The sequence below is a fragment of the Thermobia domestica genome, chromosome 8, assembly GCF_964235325.1.
Source record: "Thermobia domestica chromosome 8, izTheDome1.hap1.1, whole genome shotgun sequence".
In the NCBI taxonomy this organism is placed as follows: domain Eukaryota; kingdom Metazoa; phylum Arthropoda; class Insecta; order Zygentoma; family Lepismatidae; genus Thermobia; species Thermobia domestica.
Window position 1 is genome coordinate 160,784,082 of NC_137461.1, and position 14,442 is coordinate 160,798,523.

General features: G+C 32.1%; 1 protein-coding gene across 2 annotated transcripts in view; it reads right to left on the reverse strand.

The window, feature by feature from the left end:
- Positions 1-13,854, reverse strand: part of LOC145693320 (clavesin-1-like) — a 47,213-nt gene extending 33,359 nt beyond the window's left edge. Inside the window, exon 1 of one of the 2 annotated variants that reach the window (XM_081769205.1) lies at positions 13,703-13,854. The gene's annotated coding sequence lies outside the window, so the exon portion shown is untranslated. Of the gene's footprint in view, positions 1-8,248; positions 8,356-13,702 lie in introns of those variants that run through there. The other variant, XM_081769206.1, reaches the window with a different exon arrangement.
- Positions 13,855-14,442: the final 588 nt, after the last annotated feature.

Sequence of the window (14,442 nt, forward strand, 5' to 3'; positions counted from 1 at the left end):
TTTATTTATTTATTTATTTATTTATTTATTGGTCAATCAACCAATTTACCAAATGAGTGTTTTGAAAAAAAATAATAGACATTGACCTCCTCTCGTGAGTCTATCATTTCCACTCCTCTTCCTCTATGTTAATTTTAACAAATTTTCGTTATCATTTACTTGCATTTATTATCAATTTCTTGAAAGTATTTTAAAATTATTTTTCAGGTTAATTTCAACAAAGAACTAAAGAAGGCAGAGAAACTCCTATACTATGTTTCTAAATAAAATTTGAAGAAATAGTATGGACAATGGCGATTCAGAAACTATTTCTGACTGAAAATTGTCCCAGTAACTTCATGTTACAACCTTAAAAAAGTTGCTTTCGTCACAGAATCGTGTTGCTTACAAGATGATAATTTAACGAACGAATAGCTCAGATGGATTTGTAACTAGATATTAAAAATCTCGAAAGAAAACTGACTTCTTCAGAGAAAAAAAATGTTTTTCCCGGGTTTTTAAACGGGAAAAATTTAGCGTTTTTCAAAATAAAAAATAGACATTTTTTAAAGAGAAAACTGTTTCTATTGTAACAAAAAGCAGTCACTTTATTGCGGTATTCTTTTGAAAAAATATTGAATATTAAAAGAAATTTGTTATATAGTACCGTCTATCGTAAATTATATACGTGTTTCCTCAATTTCCACCGAAAGGTTAGTATAATTACGATATAAAACTTTCAGTGTAACGTTCAACAACGAAAACCTTTTGGTCTTAAGATTAACATTACCAACACTACAGTAACTACATTGCATGTGCTGAAGACATATTCATATTTTCTTTCTCGCAATTATCATTTATAATTTAAGTATGAACTATCAATTGAAAAAAATGATTATGTGAACACAACAAAGAGCATTATTCAGCGTCTAAAAATACGCAAGCAAAATAATAAATGGTCTAAATCAGCGCTGTCCAAATGGCGGCCCGCGGGCCGCCTGCGGCCCGCCAAACCATTTTCTGCGGCCCACAAAGCTTTCACGATTCACGATTTTTATTACTGATAGTATTTTCATTTATATTTATTCTTTAGTTTAATGTTTCCACTCCTCTTTCGAAATAAGCACCCATTTAGAGCTTCTGTACAACAAAAAGGCGCGAACATCCACGGCAACACTCCCTAAAAACTGAGAGTTTGGTCGGAAAAGAGTGTCAATATTTGATAGTACTTATTTGTGTGAAAGTGCATTTACCATCATGAATATTGTGAAGAATTGCTTCAGAAACTGCCTTGCAAATTCTTTTCTTTTACATCTCCTGTGGCTCACAACAACAGGAATAGATGTAGATATCGCAGCCCTTGTAAAAGCTGATAGTCACCCTCATTTGTCACAGATTGAATAGGTAATATTTCAAATAAATTTTTATATTTTTCTTTTGTAGCGTAATAATAATAATAATAATAATAATAATAATAATAATAATAATAATAATAATAATACTAATAATAATAATAATAATAATAATAATAATAATAATACTAATACTAATAATAATAATAATAATAATAATAATAATAATAATAATAATAATAATAATAGTAGTAGTAGTAGTAGTAGTACTAGTGGTAGTAGTAGTAGTAGTAGTAGTAGTAGTAATAGTAGTATTTAGCTGCGGCCCTCCACTTTACTAGTAAAGACCGTTCTGGCCCTCAGGCACCTTATAATTGGACACCACTGGTCTAAATACTCCAATAACAAATATGATTTAAATGTTGTTATTTCACACTTTTTGCAGACCTCTCGTGACGAGGAATAATTCTTATATCTTTTAGATGAAATGTTCAACACAATTTACAAGACGGGACAAGGAATAATATTTTCTCATCTAGTTTGCTCTCGTGGGCAACATCAATTATCGTTAGTGTATATGGAATGATAACAATTCAGATCTCAACTCTAATTGGCAGTATCTCTATTAGAAAGAAACGAGAATATTAACTCTGATCACTTTATTTTTATTACCGATAGTAGCGACGCCATGCCGCACAGCAATAAGTCTTTGCTTCCACTAGAGTCGACGGCAGGTGCTTTGCAATAATATAGGAATTTTTCAGAAATCACGTAGAAAAAACTGTGAAATGGCATTAACTATAATTAATTGCGCTTTTATTCTTTGAAAACAATTGCAAAAATCATAGAAACAAGTAGTAATGTCATGTGCACTGCCAAATGAAGTAATTTGGTTTGTATGACTTGATTTTTTAAAATTAATAATCGAAACCGAAGGCGGTAGTTGATTTGTACCACTTTCGGTTTTAATAGAGAGATTGGAGTAGAGATGGAATATGTTCTAGGGACACTTAATTGATTGCAGAAAACGCTTTTCGCTTTCTATTAGCGCTTTTACTCTATAGCTACCAACATTAAAATCGGAAATGGTTTATTTCTATCACTTCCGGTTTGAACACACCTCTATATGAACTCAATTCGAAACATTTGAGCCCGTACGTTATATATATATATATATATATATATATATATATATATATATATATATTAGACTATATACGTAATTGTAGTACTAGGAAATAATCTATGTAGTTACACTATATATGTAAAGTCACAACGTTTGCTGCTTCGTACCTCTTGAATCACTCGACCGATCTCGATCAAATTTTTTCTAGATGAGGTTCGAACCTGGCATGGTTTTCATTTCACTTTCACGATACAACATAGCGGAGGGAAAGATATATAGAAATAAATAGAACTTAGTAACTCTAGAACCACAAGACCGATCTCGATCAAATTTTCAACATAAATGAGATTCAGACTTGGGATGGCTTTTATCATTCTACTTGGAGAGTGCACCTTAGAGGTAGGAAAAAATATTTTAAAATGATCGAAAAAGACCGATATAAGGTCGAATACAAAGTTTTCGGGATCGTTGAGATGAACAGTGACAATTCCAATGTCGTTGAAATCAAGATTCAGCCCCGAACTTGGGAGAGGGGTATATATATATATATATATATATATATATATATATATATATATATATATATATATATATATATTGATATATTAAGTACATATAATCAAAGCATTAAAAATAAGCTTTTCAAAATTAGCATCTAAATGTGAGTACATTTGCACATTTTACACTCAATGGCATTAGTTCAAAATATTTGAGAGCCATTTACTAGTTTGTGTTGGAAATTAACGAAGTGTTTACAGAACTTAGCAAAGTTCAGTATACCTGTATCTACACACTCATATAAGAATAACATTGAGAAAACAGATAATTCGTAACCAGTTAGACCTACTAGTGTCAAGTTCCTTCTTTCCTGCTTTCATATTATAATTTTACAGGCAAATGGTAGATAATACTCTCTTGTATCAAAACAGGACAAAGAAGTAAATATTTCACGTATTGATAATAACTGTGAGTGTAAATTTAAAGGAAAACAGAAACAAAGAGAACGTTTGAGTATGCACTATCTTATCTTGTTTTCACTTAGGTTTTGCAACTAATGTTTTTTTTTACACCTATGCGTTTATTTATTATTATTATTATTATTATTATTATTATTATTATTATTATTATTATTATTATTATTATTAATAATAATAATATTATTATTATTAAATTCTATTTTCGAGCAACTGCAGAAGTTGTGAAACTTACAAGCATGGAAAATATTTGATGTGTACTCTTTCTTTATTTTATATTTTAAAAAAAACTATCTAGATCTATAATTTTTCTGCGAATATTGCGAATATAAGTAGAAGTACTTAACAATTACTTATCATGATTTCGGTTAAAGATTAACGTAGATGTAATGTATTGTAGTATTGTACTTCCCCTTCAGACCCTTTAAAAAAAATGTTCTTGTTCCACACATGTCCTCTGTCTACATGGGCAGAAGCTTTTATGCTATACAGTTTAGCATAGACTTCTTCCAGAAAAAAATGACCCTTCTCGGAAGTTTGCCTGAAAGGAACAATTGTTCAACATATGAAGATACTGATCAGATTCATCGACGAAATTTTAGCGTCTTTCAATATATTAACATATTTCATTGTGAACCGTGTAGTATGGTAAAGACGTTTGTCTCGGACATAAAGGGTAGTTAGTGGAAATGGTGAATTTTGTTAGGAATATTGCTTTGAAAATCGTTATAACAATTTTGCGTTTATGCAATATGATATATACAGTAAAATACATTTCTATCTGAACAGGTGCCGATGCCATGAACCTGTAATCCATTTCCCTTAGGCCACAAACGGCCCATGTGAGAGTCGGTCTTGTATAAAGGTCTGCACATTCTCCAACTGTATTATTAAGCTCCAATCGTGGTTGTCGATCCCGTCCTTCATAGCCTTGGTATTTATTGCATAAGGAAGTAAAATAAAATATCAGGTATCTAATAATACTATAATAATTAGTAAAATGCCCAGAAGAAAATTCCAATGAATTTTGTTCGGACAAATTGTCGAAGATACTCTCTAGATTATGTTTACATTCCTTTAAAAACTCTACACTATGAAGTAACCACCTTTTCTCATAAATCCAATAGTGATAGTTTACTACTGAAGATTCCTTTCTTGCGAAAACAGCTTTAAGATTCAGTTCATATTTTAATAAATAGTTCGTTAACAACTCTACAATATGGTGAAAATTGAATTCTCTAGAAAAAACTCATGAAGATTAGCTTAACGACGAAGAAAACTTCCCTCGAAAACTGCTGTAACAATTTAGCTTCTTCTATAAAATTTTATTAACAACTCCAGAGTATATAACGTTGCTCTATATTTTGTAATAATAATAAGTTAATAAAATTATTGATCAGTGAGAAATTGAAATTGCGACATTATCACGAAAGAGATTGATTAAACTTACTTATTTTTTTTAATAACAGAATGTTAATTACGAAATGTTATGAAATCATTTTAAACAGGAATCACTAGTAATGAAAGGTGGGAAGGAAAGTTTGGATAGGAAGTCTGAAAACATAATTGAAGATGTTACCTTTGCATTCATCGTATGAGATTAAATAGAGGTTGGAAAATCCCACGAAATCTAGTGATTGTATGGTGAGAACGTTAATCGTTTCCCAATACTAGTTAATTTAGTCACCTTTCATTGGATTATTATTATTATTATTATTATTATTATTATTATTATTATTATTATTATTATTATTATTATTATTATTATACATTACAATTGATATAATAAAAATATCTCTTTCACTACTCTGTCACACCATTGTTGTTAGATAAGTTTATTATGATCCTATAAACTAATTATAGAACACACTGAAAAACAAGATCTTTAGAATTATTTAAATCGAACTATCGGTATTAAATAATGCCAATCATGTTCGAAAACAAAAATGAATGCCTGAACTCTACTCCGATCCGAAAGAAAAGTGGCTAAAAGATCTTACATTAAATATGACTTTGTATTTTAAACATAATATGCAATGAATGGTTATTTAAACATTTTTATTCTTTTAAGATCCGACTGTTATGAGGTAATGAACAGACTAAACGAAGAAACAAAGACAATGAAGTACATAGACTAGCACATAAATATATCAAAGAGTAAAACTTAAAGGAAAAAATAGGTCTTTATTGCATTAAATGTTATGGTAAACACGAAACTTCTATTTTTTTTCTCTCTCTCTCGCTCGCTATATATATATATATATATATATATATATATATATATATATATATATATATATATATATATATATATATATATAGGGTAGGTGGGGGAAAATCGGATCAGTCGAAAACAACCCTTGTGATTGGACGTTGAAAGAATACTCTTTGCGTCGACGTGGGGCACATTGTAGTGCCACCTCTCAGAAGAAATGGGTACTAACGGAAGACGCTCTTGATTTGGCGCCAGAAGAGTTCCAGACAGCATCGTTTAAGGACGTGTGGTTTTTGAGTGGCAAAAAAAGAAAAAACAAATGTAACTTTTCATTGTTGCAAAATAAGCTTGTTCTAACTGTGTAAGAATTATATTTGGTTTTCAATGCTATTATTTCATTGACTGATGCATGCATCATTGGGCTGTACAACAAGTTGTGCAAAAGTTACTAAGCGTACTGTGTAAAAAGAAAAAAAGCAGAAAAGAGCAGTTTGGGGTAAATCGAATCACTGAATTTATAATTTGCATTAGATGTTTGTAAGAAGATTGGGGAAGTATTTAAACTACCTGTCTCTATATATCGTTTTATTACTATTATTAAAAAAAAAACTCTTTTATATGATGTTGCTATAATCATAAGGAACACTGTGGCTCCGTGATAGAGCATTCACCTCTAGTTCCAGTAGTCTCTGGTTCTATCCCAGAGCAAGCGATTACAGTGGAAAGAATGTGACAGTATTAACTTCTGTGTCAGCAACAGGAGTTTACATTCCACCGTTTGTTATTTTCAAGGGCAAGAGACTGAAAGCTGAATATCGCAATGGTATGCCACCAGGATCCGACGTTTCTATGGCGGAATCTGGATGGGTGAACGAGGAGGCTTTCATGAAATGGGTGGAACATCTCCACGAACATCGAAGTCCTGGTGAAGTTATTTTAATTATAAATGGACATTGTTCGCACACATTCCTGCTGTAGTAGACGTGTATTAAAAAATCTGATATAGTTACCACCTCACACAACACATGTTCTGCAGCCGCTTGATGTTCGTGTTTTTTAAGCCATTAAAGGCATATTTCAATCAGCAGGCAACAAAAAAGTTTATTTGCGGCATTTGCATATCACAATCATTGTGATCCGATTTACCCCACAACGTTAGGGTAAAACGGATCGATCTATCATCTGTTACAAAGTGAAATTTTTGGTGTAAGAACTATAAAATTTAAAAACCTTTCATTACAGTCTATTAGATGAAGGTTCACTTATTATTATACATGTACTTTCGTTTAAATAGAATCATATTGAACTTCCCATTTGACGTTTTCTGGAAAGGTGATCCGATTTCCCCCTACCTACCCTATATGAGATAGATAGATAGATATACACTTACCACTTATTTTTATCCTATAATAGTAAGGGTCTATCATAAAATCGTACAGAAAATAGATCAAATTAAGATTTTATGCAACGACATACATAGTGCGATACGGCTTCTCCGCGTCGCTGTTCAATTTTACGCAAATTATCAGGTCATTGGAGTGATGTATGTGCTGTAAGTAGCCTTACCTATAGCTATGCGTCGAGCACCGCAGATAATTAAAATGAACTTTCTTTTTTATTTTGTTTATGTGATAAAATGAAGAGCTATTTTTTACTTATATGCATCATTCTATAGGATTTTTGTAGTTGTCGAGAATATGACAGTGCTTCAAACATCTTACAAATTATTGACTCTGACGATAGTATTGTTTAGAAACTTCTTTCTATATACAGGGTGTTACAAAAATTTGTCACACACATCAAAATATGAGGAAATATTCATATGGACCTGTTGTCGGAAGTGCATAGTTTCGTAGTTATAGGGTGTCGAAAACGTGAAAACTGAACTTTAAAGGTCCATAGTTGCACTACTATAGGACCGATTGTAGTCGGATGAAGACATCATTGAGGAACTAGTATGTGAACTATCCAAATATCCACCTTTCAGAACCTCCGGTACTTGCACAATCATTTTTAGAGAGCCTGTTTTGGAGTACTTGATCAGTCTCCACCTACCTTTCTAAAAATTGGTGTGCAAGTACTAGAACATTCTTAAACAAGGATATTTGGATAGTTCACATACCAGTTTCTTAGTGATGACTTGATTCTCCTACGATAGGTCCCATAGCAGTGAAGCTATGAACTTTTGAAATTCACTTGTTTCACGTTTTCGGCACCCTACAATTCCGAAACTATCCACTTTTGAGCACAGGTCCATATGAACTTTTTTCTTATTTTGATGTGAGGAATCCGTTCCCAAAATATTGAGACATTTTTATAACACCCTGTATATACCATTGCCTTCATCGGACTCGTTATCCGATTCGTTAGATAATGTGTCTGACGAAGGCAACGATATATTGCCAAAACTATAACACAAATTAATAATGAATAGTAAGATACTATTTATAATAGGCGAGATTTTATTTTGATTTAAGTTGTAGGTAACTCCAAAGCTAGAATGAGCAACGTTAAGAAATATTTCTATAAATTTAAATACGAAAACTGTTGAACACAATTCGTTAAAGTATATTGTGTCCTCATATTATAATACAGTACTTACCTAATGCATAAAGTACACTGTAGAAATGGTACAAGTTTTACATAGAAAGGAAACCCCGAGGACCAGAAGATGACTTCTTATTGTCACAGAAGTCCAGAGTAAAAGAGAAGCAAACGTGAAACGAACAAATGTAAATTGCAAATTGTTTTTTAAAGATGAACCTGGCACTCAGTTTCAAGAGAAAAAATACAATAGTGTCAGCGATTAATTCAAGAGCCTTTTATGACTCATTACATACACAGTGAACTTCGTCAATGTAAGTTAATAAGGTTCCGCAACGAAGGAATATAAATACTTTTATGGAAGGAAGATTTCTTTTTTACTTTCTTCATTCTTTTTATCGTCTTTTCGCTTTTCTAGGTAACGATGTTATGTATGTTAGTGGTCTCCTCCCCCAAAAGTTATGCAATATGTAATTCTGTACACAATATTCTAATCAATTGTACACAACGACTGGAGAAGTACGTACTTGCTGTTCCTTCGAGGCTAAACGGATCTTTTTACTTCCGACATTGAATATTAATTGCAAAGACAATATTACTCAAATATAATGTTCCTTTTCAGCATGAATAGGCATAACTATTTCGAATTCTGAAAAAGCACGTATGCTATGAAGCTTTTAAAATAATTTGAAGGTATTCTTCAATTGTTGTCAGCATAACGCACCAGTACTTAAGTTACTTGCGAAATAAATTATCAAATTTCACGCTCCGCTGGTCTAGTGGCTAGCGCTTGCAACTTTAGTGCAAGTAACTTAAAAAAGTATGAATTTGTAACAATTAACCCAAATAGCAAATAAAAAATGCACAAACTGTGAAATCCTTACCAAAATTATACTTAAAAATTTCCAAAATATTTCATCTTTAATCTTCACAGAATACGAGCAAAGTTTTAAGATCCGATAGAATCAAGTACACTTTGTTTCAAATTGTTCCATCCTGCGATTAACGCTTTATAAATTTCGCAAATAAATAGTATTTATAAACGAACTTCAGAAACTTATAGATATCAATTACTAAATCCTACAGCTATAGCCTCTCCCTTAAATAAATCCTATTCATTCCATTGAAAAAAAAAAAATGTGAAACAAATCTAGACTTACATATACGAGAGTAACATCTACTAACACTCTATTTTATTCGATTAGCATCAAGAATTTTCTAATTAGATTAAGTATTTAAAAATATTGAGAAATATACCACCTGTTTTAAGACTAATAATTGGGATCAAGCTGTTATCTTGTAAGCCTATATTTTTATGCAAAATTTGTGTTGTGATGCGTGTTCAGTTATTATCTAAACTTCAAGGCTTATATTGATAAGATATTGATAGCCGGATCTTGACATACATAGATGATAAAATTTTTTAGAACAGAACACTGCACATTGTGTGAAGCCTATTATGTTTGTATTAATAGCCTTACAAGTTTATTTTGATAAACTGAAGTGCACACATACCACAATTCTTAACATACTACAATTTATTTTCTCTTGTGATGTTCATAGGAAATATCTACCCTGTATTTTCATTCTGTTAGAAAATGTGTGGTTATCAATTTACTTATCCGAAACAGCAGTACTCGTCAAAATTTAGGCTAGCACAAAATGTCAATCACTACAAGTTGGTCTTTTCAATTAACTATATACTAGAATGAAATTACTTATAACTGTATGACTTATAAGTTATACAGTTGAGGAAGTAGAATTGATAATTAGTTAAATTCTAGGATATGCAGGTTCACATAATAAACACTATTCGTATTTAGACATTTTCTTAAATCAATTTCTTAAAAGATGAAATCTTTAAGTTTATATCTCGTGTTTATGGGTTGTAAGCTAAAGAAGACGGATGATTAATGAAAGTGATTAATTGTAAACGAATTGGTGAATGAGAGCATGGGAAGAAATTGGAAAAATCAGGGAAAATCAACGGACACGATCAGGGGCGGATCCAGGACCGACTTCTGTGTGGGGGGGCGGTGGGTTGTCATACTGCTACTTTTAAGGGCTCCAAACTTTGTAATGGGTTTTATTTTTATATATATAAAATAAGAAAGCTTCCTCTTCTGGGGGCGGCGATCGCCCCCCCCCCTTGATCCGCCCCTGGACACGATGTTGCTCACAAATCCACATGGCCTGGGGTGAGTGCTCCACCACTGAGCCACGGTGCGCAGTTAAATCCGTTAAGATTTATTTTAAAGCAGCAATTAGAAACAGTAATGTTAGACTTTTCTCTTTATTTTTAACAAGTACGCTTTCTCTTTATATCTTCTTTGGGACTTCTGTATTTCCAGTTTCAGGTCTTACGTTAAAACAATTGAATATAGATAATTACTACGATAATGAAGAAGTGGGCAGAAAATGTAATTATTTAAGATTGCTTTTGTTAAATTAGCATCATAACGCTATTTGCGTGACAATTAGGGTTCTACTATTCATCCCACAGAAAATCTTCGGAATAGCAGGGTGCGTTTGCTCAAAATGTCAAATCTGACAGCCTCAGCTAAAGTTAAAGTTAACTATAGAGATAACATTCGTTATAAAAAGACACGAGAATGGGAATTAACACTTCTCATTAAACTGCTTACAATGCGTGGCTTTAAGCTCTGTTCGTTTGATTCAAACTCGACAAAAGCTAAGCGTGTTGATTTCAACAGCAAAAATATTCCCAAAGTAATGTATCTATCATAATTAAATTACACGTCACGTACTGTATATACATGCTGATTTATAAATTGACAGAGTTACTGTATGGTTTGAGTTCATTTTGTGTGTGTGTGTGTGTGATTTTGATGAGAATATTGTTAAATTTGATAATCTTCAATTACTAAAATGGTAATTCAAAGAAGAAAATAAGTGCCAAATAGAAAATTGAGCATCTCTGATTTATTATCTTTAAGATACATCATTTGGAATACCAAAATAGCTAGTTAAATTGATTAACATGTCTTAAGTGAATCCCAAAGTAAACTCGAAATATCAAAATTCTTATCCACGAACTTTCATATTTAGAATGGCCTGAAACAAAGAGATGCGTTGTCGCCATTATTAATCAACTTTGTTCTGAAGTACGCTATAAGGGAAATTAAAGAAGTAACCAGGTCCTAGAGTTGAACTGTATCCACTAGGTTATGGCGTATGCTGATGATGTAAATTTCATACAGGATGATAGGAGAACAATAGAAAGAAAGGCAGAGGTCTCATTAAACGCTTGCAGGGACATTTGTTTAGAAGTAAATGGACAGAAAACTAAATACATGGAAGTTCGCCGGGATAGTAATACTGCAATTTATGGATGCATTAAAATATACTTTCGATGAAGTGGATACTTTCAAATATCTAGGATCAAAAAAATTTGCACGAAGAAATTAAATGTGAACTAAAAGCAGGGAATTCGTGTATGTTCAAAATCTTTTGTTGTCACAAATTATGTCGAGGAATTTGAAACAAAATATAAAACGATAATCATGCCTGTTGTTCTGTATCGTTGCGAAACATATCCCTTACTCTGAAGGAAGAACATAGACTGAAAGTATTTGAGAACAAGATCCTGAGACGAATATTCGGACCCAAGAAGAACGGGAATGGGGAATGGCGGAAACTTTATAACGAGTAACTACATAATTTATACGGTTTACCAAACATTGTTAGGGTCATCAAGTCTAGAAAGCTCACGGGTGGGCAAGTAATGTAGCCAGAATGCAAGAAAGTATGAACGCATATAAGGTTTTAACTGAAAATCCAATCGGAAAACAACCATTAGGAAGACCTAGGCACAGATGGGAGGACAATATTAAGATTGATCTAGCAGAAATAGGAATACAATTTAGGAATTGGATCCAGTTAGCCAAGGACAGAAGTCAATGGAGAGCTTTTGTGAACGGCATTGAACCTCCTGTTCCATATACCATAGAGTTAGTTATAAGATAATTTCCATACTTTACGGCACCATTGACAAATTTAACCTCAATGGTGAAGCAAGGTCACGTCATATTCTTAACTTGGAAAAAACAATAAGTCCAAGACAGTACTATATTTTTTATTCGGGGTTTATTTTTTTCTTCCAAGTGATTCAATTACTAGTAATAACTTGAACCTAAAAACTTTTGCTAGCTTAACAACGTTTCCGGAGTAATATTTCCGATTTCCTAAATTTTGCACCTACGGCACTAGACAACAACTTCAAATCCTAATGCGCGCACAATATGTAATTAAAACATTATATAGTCATTGTTTTATATGTATGTGCAGTAGCGTACGCATGAATTTATTTCGAGAGGTCCAAACTTAATAAGAGGGTATTTTATATTAAAATTCCTAAAATTGCCAATAAAATTAGGCTACATTTACACAAAAGTCGAAATTTCGGGTAGGGGTTCCGGACCCGCAGTACCGTCCTCTGCGATGTGGTCCCTGTTTACGTTCCTGTTTATGTCCAATATCTATGTAATGTCACACAATAGACCGAAGAACTATTATATACATAAAACCACATCAAGTGAAAATTAGGCATACCAGTAACTATAAGCATACCATATATTTCGCTGTATAAAATAAGCCGTTTAGTTATGCCTTCAGTGGCAATATTGATACAAATAAAGCCAAAATGTAAAACATTTAAATGTATTTTGCGTGAAATAAACAAATGCATTCATGAATATTGTTAAACACTTCTACTCGATAAGAATTTGCGCTATAAAGCAGGAGTGAGTTGCATTTCTAAATCTAACGTGGCAAATTTGGCATTCTAATTGCCATTGATAATTTAGTGTATTGTCATTTGTTTTTGAGTACATTTTCGATGCGTAAAATCTGATTCTATGCATATAAATGATCATTAGTATAATTTAAGGATTGCAATCGTTGATGTTAACTGTGTTTATCACAGCCGGGTAATAAAGGCATATTTGAAATTCAATTTCAAAACTGACCTATAAAACGAAGTTTAATATGGGTAAACTTTCGTATTTTTAGATATATATTGTATTTATTTTACTGTAGTAATAAAAGTGTTTCAATTAAATTTGAACTCAATTTCGAGACTTTAACATGTTTTTAAAATGTTTAACATGTTCAAACTTTCGTGTTCTTGAATTGTTTGTTGTTATAGGTCTAGACACCGACAATCCAAATCAGTCATAATTATTTGAAATTAAATGAAATAACAACTCTTATTCTTTTTCACTGTCTCATATTATTTCTTTAAATAAATATGTCTAGTATTCCGAGATTGAAGTTCATAGGGAAATGTCAACCAAGTCAAAGAAGTTAAATTTTTGTTCTATTTATCCATTTGTACAACTCAAGAATGAAACTTCTGAATGAAAACCATAAGATTTGTAAACAAAGCTGTATACTAAAATGTCTTATTAAGTAACGAATATGCAGCAAGGTAAATTGCTAGTAATAGTTTATAAAGTAAATATAGTAACTGAAAATATATTGTTTCTCCTACCTTCAAATCACCTGATTATCAGTTGATATGTCTTTCTCAACGGCTATATGTATTATGAGTGACACTTGTATTGTAAGAAAAATCTTATACTTTTGTTCTGATAAAAAAAAGAAGCGAACTTCTTTAAATAAAAAGCATACACAAGCACGTGTGAGTAATTGCAGAGGTAGAGAGAGGGGGTGGGTAATGGAAGAACTTTGATACCTGCAGTATCAGAGGATTTTTACCTGACCTAATCTTTGGGAAGAAAATAATTTCGATGATTTTCGAGTATGTGTCAGACTTTGTATAGTTCTATCTAACAAGTCTATTGTCAACCTTTGTGGACTGTGATTCATACACTGTACCTTGTATTATTCTATTTTCCGCTTCTATCATTGTGTATGTGTTAGTTCATGTGTTTATATATGTGAACATGCGCACATGATAATGTTATACATCTTCGTCAACATTTGGTCACATAAGCGCAAAGTTCGTTTATGGTAGTGTATAGTTACTGTGCAATACACTAAATGGACTCCAAAGATTAACTCACCTCCAGAGCCTGTTAAAATATCCGCTTCCTATTTTGTTCAAAGTGTCAAGATTTGTTCTTTTCGTAATATTAACTTGACGCAGCATTGTATATTGCAAGCTAAGTTTATACGTAAGTGATAACTGAGATAAGAGAAAAAAGATTGTTCAAGTACTAGCATTTGGAACATAAAAAATCCAAAAATTCATCACTACAGATAGAAAAT